Raw genomic sequence first — 7407 nt, forward strand, 5'->3', positions numbered from 1 at the left:
ACACACACACACACACACACACACACACACACACACACACACACACACACGCAAATGGAAGAATACGTGTTTGAGTTTGGTTTTAAAGTGCCTTTGAGATATAAGAGTAGAAACTCCACCTGGCAATTGATGTATAGAGTTGAAGCCCTGGGTGCTGGTCAGGGCTGGAGAGAGATTTGAGAATGATTGAAGGACATGTGGAGAGTGAGGAGAAGAGGGCTGAGGGGGAAACCCAGGGAAGAGAGAGAAACAGCTGGAACACTTCTCAGCTCCAATGGGAAGCTTCTCAGTTGCTCTTTTCCCAGGAACATCAGTCCACCCTCTTTTTTATCCACTGCCACCCTGGGCTCCTATAGGCTGGACTGGCCTCTCCTTCAGAGCAAAAGCTGCTTGCCTGGGGGGGGGGTGGGTTTGTGTCTGAGAAAGGTGAAAATTGCTGGGAGAATTGGGTGGTGACACCACTACTCAAATTAGTCCATTTTCAGGTGGAAATCAGATCATTATTCTTGCTGAAACAACCTGTCTCCCCACAGAAGCAGCTCATTCTCAACCACTTAGAATCAAATAGTGCATCTAATGGTGGAAGATAACACATCTAGCACTGGGCCCTCACTCCCTGCTTGGTTTGCTTGGGGCAGGGGCGTGAGGTTGGGAGGTGGCAGGGTGGTAGAGGAGCTGCAGGAAGGAGGGAGAGAGAATAAAGGAGGAGGCAAGAGAAGAGAGGACCTGGATACAAAGAGCAGGAATGAGATCAGTCCTTAGTGTCCCCTGGCTTGTAGCAGAGGGGGCCTTGCTCCAGGCAGGCTGTCCACCGAGCCCCTAAGAAGGGAAGGAGGTTGTAAAGTGCCAAAGGTTTAGAGATCTGGGATGTTTCTTCTTCCCAAATTGAAGCCTGTTCCTTCTGCTTTTTTCTCCCTGGAATGGTGTACTTTAGGGCTGGAAGTCCCTTGAGGATGCACAGATGAATTGGCCTTTTGAACCTGAAGATAATTAATAACGTACAGATTTCTCCAGATATTCTCTGCCTCTGTCATTTTGTGTGTGCTACCAGGGGAAGGGGCCTGCATGTGAGTATTTCAGTTTTCCATCTCTTTCTTCACACACACATACACACACACACACCATTTCTTAATGACCATGTCTCATTGATTTCTTCCTCTTCCTCAGATCTCCCTGCCACCCACCCCCCCTCCACCCCCAGCACCAGATAACTGAGATCAACAAGTCACATGCCAGGGTTGACTCTCTTCTTCCCTTTGAGGCCTTGTGAAGAGGGTCAGAATGGGAGCCTCAGTAGGGAGGGGGCTGGAGGGGAAGATAAGAAGTAGCCAGTGGGTAGTTTTCCCTGGCTGGGAGAGGAGCCAGATGTGTCTGCCTGGGTGACCAGAGGTGCCCTGCACCCTGACAGCTCTGGGGGTGGGAAGTCTGTCCAGACAGCTGCAGAAGGAGGGGTGCTGCCCTGTTCTAGTCCCCGCAGCAGGCCAGCACCCTGACAGGCCAGTCTCGCAGAAAATGAAGCCCCTTTCTATGCTTTCTGCTGCCACCGTTGCCGTCACTTTGTTATGAGGGTTAGTGACTGTCCATTAACTCCGGAGAGCTGAGAGCTGATTCTTGCTGCACCAACAGCTGGGAGCCAGAAAGTGCTGACATGGGGGAGGGGCTGATTCCCCCACCCTGGCTGGGCGTTTGCAGGGTAAGTCCGGGAGGTCACTGGCATGGCTTACTCAGCTCTACCCAAGTGCCAATTAGCTAAGGTTTTTCTGAACATCACCGGGCCTGCCGCAGTTGAGGAAAATTATTGTCAGAGAAGATCATTTTGTTTTTAAATTTAAAAACTCTCCCCAGGGATGGATCTTTCCAGACTGTGCCCATCTCTAGTCTTCTTAGGAGGGGGATCCCTACCAGGAAGCATCCCTGGGAGGAAATGGCCTAGGACTGGGTCCCTGGCCCTTGGCTACTCACAGTGATGTTCTGGGGGGAGTGCTTTCCTGGCCTCTTGGCTTGGAGGCAGGGACCCTCCCAGCTCAGCAGCTCTGTACACCCTCATGGCTTTCTCAGGGAAATAAGGAAGAGAGGGAAATCTGAAGAAAACACCAAAACCATATGTGGCCTTTTCTGGTTCCTTTGTTCCCTTCTACTCCATTAATAAAATCTAATTCTTTACTGAGAGGACATAACTTACTCTCCAAACCAGGTTAATAAAGCTGGTATTCTGTGTTCAAGGAGAACTGAGGGATTTGTGGCCTTGGCCCTCAGAGAGCCCCACAGAACATCAAGGCTTAGAATCTTAAAATTCATCTAGCTCACCCCTCTTCTTTTACAGATGAGAAAACTGAAGCCCACAGAGGGGAAGGGAGCTGTCTGAGACAGTCAGTGGCAGATCTGGGACCAGAACACAGGGCTGTTGACTTCCAGTCAAATGCTTTTATTCTGAGATATTTTAAAACTTCATTCTCTTATTTTACACCCAATTACTGAGTCCTTACTATCTTCCAGGTGCTATGGGGGAGGGGAGGTGTGGAGGAAAGCAAAGAGATGAAAACAACACAATCCTTGCCTCCAAGGAGCTGCTTCCCTAGATCTGTGATTCTTGGGGAAAAAACAAAACAAAACTGTGAGTCAGACTCTCGCCCTATATTGTCTTCTATAGGTGATGATGGAAGAGGAGAAGGGGAGGGAACCCTTTGGGCTCCTCAAGATTTATAAGTTGAGCTTCACTTACTCTGGTGCCCCACGAAGGCCAAGGACAAAGAAAGCTATGGCCGGGCTGGGAGAAAATGGGGTAAGGGTGGCAATGATCAGGTCTCCGCCAGCAGGCCTGACTGGTGGATGGGGACAGTGACAGCAGCTCACACTTGTATGGTGGCATACAGTTGACAAGGCTTCAATCATGGGCGTTGTTTCATTGACTCCTAAGGCAGTTCCCTGAGGTGAACAGAGCAGCTACCTTATCGCCACTTTAGGTATGAGGAACCTGAGGTTCAGAGAGCTCAGGTAACTGGCCTAAAGCCAGTAAATGTCAGCGCCCAGCTAGGAACTCCTAGTTTAGTGCTCTTTCTACGATTGACAGTGGAGACGTTGTGCTGGGTGGAGAGGATGGGGATAAAGCAGTGGTCAGCCACAGCGGGAGGCCAGTCTTCCTCTACGCAGTTTTATTTTGCTCACTACCTTCTGCCACACAGAGAACTCTGCTCTGAAGAAATGGAAGCACTTTGCAGGCCTGAATGAGCTCATTCAGCATGCTCTTGCCAGAAGGAGGGAGGACTCCAAATGGAGGTCTGTCTTGGGTCACCAGTATTCAGTCACATAATAGAAAACGGGACTCAGGTTCCCCAGCTCTGCCCTCACGCACCAAGCAGCGTGTTGCAAAACCAGCCTCCTTCCATGAGAGTCCAGAGGGCCACAGGAAAAAAAACTGAGGTATCTTCTGGTACCTCCCTCCTTCTCTGGAGAAATGGGCCTGGCCCATCCCTTGGCCCAAGGGCCATTTGAGGGCAAAGAAATGTTGAGGCAGAGGGACCAGAGCCACCCGGTCACCCTTACGAACAGGCTTGGAGGAGGAGAGGGGAGCTTAGTGAAGCTGGCTCAGATTTCCCTAGTGTCGCAGAGCCCTGGTGGGGACTGGGGTACCAGGAGTCCAAGAGACTCTCATCCTTTCCTTGTGAGCAGGGTGTCTCAGAGCTGCCCGAGGTCGGGGTCAAGGCCTGGTGGTGTAGGGTCAGGGTACCCAGGTGCATGGCTGGGCCCCAGTCCCTCAGGCCCCTCCCAGCTTCTCCAGCCTGTAGGGGGAAGGGTAAGGATGGACTTGGCGCTATCTCGGGCCGCCAGCAGGAAGTCAGAGCCCCCATCGCTGAGAGGGGTCCCACTGCCCTCCCCAGCTCAATATCCCCTAGGCGCCTAGCTGTGCGCTCCCGCTGCGCCCCCAGACGGCTCCTTACCTGTCCCGCAGAGGGCAGTCCCACCTCCTCCGCGGGGCTTGGGGGGCCCGGCATGAGCCGGTGAGCGACGGCACCCCCGCCTCGCGGCTTCGGTGAAGCTCCCAGAAGGTCGCCTCTGCTCCCGGCCCCGGGTCCCTGCCGCTGCTGCCGCCGCCGCCTCTTCAGCACCGCGGACAGCTTCCTCCCGCCACCCGCCGCCGCCGCCGCCGCAGCCCGCCCAGCCCGGCGCGGTCCCGGGAGCCCCGCATCCTGACTCGGCCCCGCCGCCGCCGCGCAGCCCTCAGCCCGGCCCGAGGCGGCTCCGCGCCGACTTGGGAGAGCAGCGAGGACGGTCCCCCGCCTCCCTGCCTCCCTCCGCCGCCGCCGCCTCTCTCTCGCCTCCGTGCTCCGTGCTCCCTTCTACGCTCCGGAATCAGCCCACCAGGCACTCCGGACCTGCTCTGGGGCGGGGCGGTGCGGGGCGGGGCGGGAAGTCGGGGGAGCCCAGCGGAGGCAGCGGAGCGATGGGCGCGCAGCTGGAACTGGCGTCTCTGGTTCCTGGAGCCGAGCCCCCTTTCCCGGCCCTTTTCCTCACCCTACTTCCGCATTCCCCCAGAAGCGATGGGCGGTACTCCCATTTTGGAGCCCCTAGGCACCCAAGCCCGGAGTTTAAACATTGATCTGCCCTAAAAAGAAAAACAAGCAAACAAAAACCACTTATTGAGCACCTACTATGTACCCGACACTACGCCGGATTTTAATGTTTTTAACCAATATTATCTTACATTTAATTTTCTTAACAACTCTATGAGGCTATATATATATATTTTTTTTTCCTTTTTCTATTTTACACATGAAGATGCCAGGCTCATAGAGATTAAATCTCTTGATTTAGAGATAACAGTGCTGTGCTGGGAAGTGCACAGGCTTTAAAGACTGTGGGCCTAAGATTTGGTCCTAGGTTCTCTCTTATTAACTATATAACTTTGAATAAGTTACTTAATTTCTCAAAGCCTTGAGTTTCTCCTTAGCAAAGTGGGGGAGCTGAATCACCTCATAGGGGTCATATGAGGACAAAGTGAGATGACATGTGTGACACATTGGCCCCAAATAGGCCCTCAGTGGGTGAGTGTTCCCTCAGTTCTCCCAGAGTGGTACCTGATATCCTCAGATATCAGCCAGAGTTTCTGGCTGCTTTGTCTCCCTGACTGTGTTGCTCTTTATCACCGCCCCCCACTCCCCCACCATCAGTTTCCATTTTTTAAGTACGGAGGTAGCCTCATCTTGAGTGTTAGGAGTGGATGAGGCTATTTTTTTTTATAAGGTTGAGTCTCACCATAGTACCAGGAGGTTGGGAAAGGAGAGGAGCCTCATTTTCTGAAGGTAAATAGGGGCCTGCAAAGTAAACCCCAGAGCAAGCTGAAGCTGGGACTGGGGATGGAAGGAGGCACTGAGAACCAGGCTCTGGCAGTGGGAGTCCTCCCTCCCCCATCCAAAGATACCATAGCACACTGAATGGTGGTCTCTGGGACACTCCCACATGACATGGAGTATCTGGACCAGTTCCATTTAGCTCCTAGCATGCACTCTAGGAGCCAAGAGCCCCCGTCATGGAGCTTGGGTCTCCTTCTCTTCAGCGCTGGGCAGAGAACCCCCTAAGCCTTGTGGTCTGTCTCAGAGTTGATATTGGTGTTTAACCTGCTGGGTGTTGAATATATTCTTGTTTTTCTTGCCTCTGCTCCATCAGAGTGGAAGCCCCAAGACAGGCTCTTGGACCACTCAACCTGAGGCCTGTATAGCATCTGTACAGACATCCCCCACCCCCGCACAAGACACTGTCCCTTGAGTCTATGTGCCCTCTTGCACCTTTACTCCCCTCTGTCCTCCCTTTCACAGGGGATCATGGTCCCCTACTTGGCCTTTGCCTCCCTCTGCTTCTCCCCTCCCTACCCTGGCTTTGCTCCACATCTGGGCTGCATACCGAATTACTAATCAAAAGGATAATAAAAAAGCCAGTGAAGCAAAAGCTGCATATAAATTCTAAATACTAATGTTGATAATTATATGCTATCACCTGGAGGGAAAACTGAAGTGAGGCCATTGGTGTTGTGTCAAGGGCCCTGGTCTCTGGCCCACCAAGAGCCCTGAGTTCTAGTTTGCTCTTTGTCACAAATTGGCAGTGAGAACTTAGGCAGTTGCCTAATCTCCCTGGGCCGTTTCTTCTTTAGGACTGTAAGCCTCTTCAGTAGCTTTGAAGGAAGTGTAAGGGCCATCAGCACCATGTGAAACTTGTGACAGAGGACGGTGGGCCAATGCACCAGTATGAGTTTGTTTTAGGGAAATTACCTTTTATCCTTCACAAGATATAGGAGGCAGCTCAGGAACTGAAGCATCTACAGCTGTGCCAAGTTTCCATTCCATTCACCATTCCCTTCCTTTCTCCATTGAGCATTTTCTGCTATGTAATGAAAGTCGGCTCCCCTGCTAGACTCTGAAAATACAAAGTAAAAGCCAAAGTCTGTGTCCTTGGAGGAGCTGCCATGAAGGGTGGTGGGATAGCTAGACATGTTAACCAGCAATTCCAACACATCAAGATAAATACTCTCATAAGGTAAGTAAAAAGTACACAGAGAAGGAAATGATTAGCCCTATCTGGGGAAGTCCCAGGAGGCTTCCTGGAGGAGGTGACATTTGAGCCGAGTTTTATTAAAGCATGAGACATTCCTCAGGCAGCCCAGGAGAGGAGGAAATTCGGTGTAGAAAGGCTGGAGTGAAGAGATGAGGCTGGAGAACCGATGAGGAAGCTATAGCAGAGTCCAGGAAAGAAATGGTGAGAACATGAATAAGGCAGAGTCTGCAGGATGGGGAGCAGGGGATGGGTTTGAGACACTTCTGGGGGAGAACACAGTGGAGAGATTGGTTGTGGGGAAGGGAGTAGGGCATCAAGGATAATGCTGAGGCCTCCTGCTTCTGGGAAGTTGATGCTACCTACAAGAGGGCCCTGGGAGGGAAGCAAGCAAACTCTGCTTACTCTGGGTAATGTTACTGAGTGCCATAAATCCCTCTGTTTCTAGGCTTTTATACTGTCTGTTTCAATTTTATTCTTTTTTTAGTTCCTAGGAAATTTTCTTAACCCCCGTGCCCCAAATCCCATCTTATCTTTTTTTTTTTCGGTACGCGGGCCTCTCACTGCTGTGGCCTCTCCCGTTGCGGAGCACAGGCTCTGGACGTGCAGGCTCAGCGGCCATGGCTCACGGGCCCAGCCGCTCCACGGCATGTGGGATCTTCCCAGACTGGGGCACTAACCCGCGTCCCCTGCATCGGCAGGCGGACTCTCAACCACTGCGCCACCAGCGAAGCCCCCCATCTTATCTTGATTGTCCTAGTGGAAAAGGGAAAGGTTCAGGCTTGGAACAGGAGAGGTCAGTGGGGCAGAGCAGCCCTGGAAGCCTTCCTGGAGGAAGCAGCAGGTAACCTAGCTAGGACCAGA

General features: G+C 52.4%; 1 protein-coding gene across 1 annotated transcript in view; it reads right to left on the reverse strand.

Annotated features, from left to right (window-relative positions):
* Positions 1-3989, reverse strand: part of SYNDIG1L (synapse differentiation inducing 1 like) — a 17305-nt gene extending 13316 nt beyond the window's left edge. The window contains exon 1 of the mRNA XM_029238537.1: positions 3939-3989. The gene's annotated coding sequence lies outside the window, so the exon portion shown is untranslated. The remainder of the gene's footprint in view (positions 1-3938) is intronic.
* Between the last annotated feature and the right edge of the window lie 3418 nt (positions 3990-7407).

The sequence above is a fragment of the Monodon monoceros genome, unplaced genomic scaffold (assembly GCF_005190385.1).
Source record: "Monodon monoceros isolate NGI ecotype Baffin Bay Population unplaced genomic scaffold, NGI_Narwhal_1 Super_Scaffold_21, whole genome shotgun sequence".
In the NCBI taxonomy this organism is placed as follows: Eukaryota; Metazoa; Chordata; class Mammalia; order Artiodactyla; family Monodontidae; genus Monodon; species Monodon monoceros.